The sequence below is a fragment of the Monopterus albus genome, unplaced genomic scaffold (genome assembly GCF_001952655.1).
Source record: "Monopterus albus unplaced genomic scaffold, M_albus_1.0 scaffold34.1, whole genome shotgun sequence".
Lineage (NCBI taxonomy): Eukaryota > Metazoa > Chordata > Actinopteri > Synbranchiformes > Synbranchidae > Monopterus > Monopterus albus.
Window position 1 is genome coordinate 2,877,965 of NW_018127914.1, and position 441 is coordinate 2,878,405.

The 441-nt window shown below is 49.2% G+C and overlaps 1 protein-coding gene across 7 annotated transcripts in view; it reads left to right on the forward strand.

The window, feature by feature from the left end:
- The window catches only part of rbms3 (RNA binding motif, single stranded interacting protein), a 252,071-nt gene that overhangs the window by 75,676 nt on the left and 175,954 nt on the right, over nt 1-441 (forward strand). The gene's annotated exons all lie outside the window — the stretch shown is intronic.

Here is a 441-nt window from a genome sequence, read left to right on the forward strand (position 1 = left end):
GAAAGAGAACAAGGCAGGCTGCTTAGAGGAGTGAGAGAGCCAAGGAAGAAATAAGGAACACATTTTACAAGAGCAGGAAGAGGGAGGACCGCAGATGGACTCTTTCTTTACTGGGCACCTGGGACACAGTCACTGGTTTTTTCACTCGTCTTTTTCCAGGAACCCAGTGGATTGACTAACCAGCCGGTGGATTTTTTTAACCCACGTGTGCCACATCATTTAGAAACTAGGATCATTCCTCTGTGCTATCTGCCCTCCTGCTGGCTCGGCTGCCACAGAACCCGTACAGACTGAAATTGCTTTCTGTGTCTGTGATTCTGCTGTGCGCACAAAGTGTATCTGTTGGCAACGGGTGCTGAGGAAATCTCCCCTCTGTCAAACAGGACAGTACGCAGTCACCGTCGGATCAGGCTACAGAGGAGAGAGATTGTGTGTATGTAT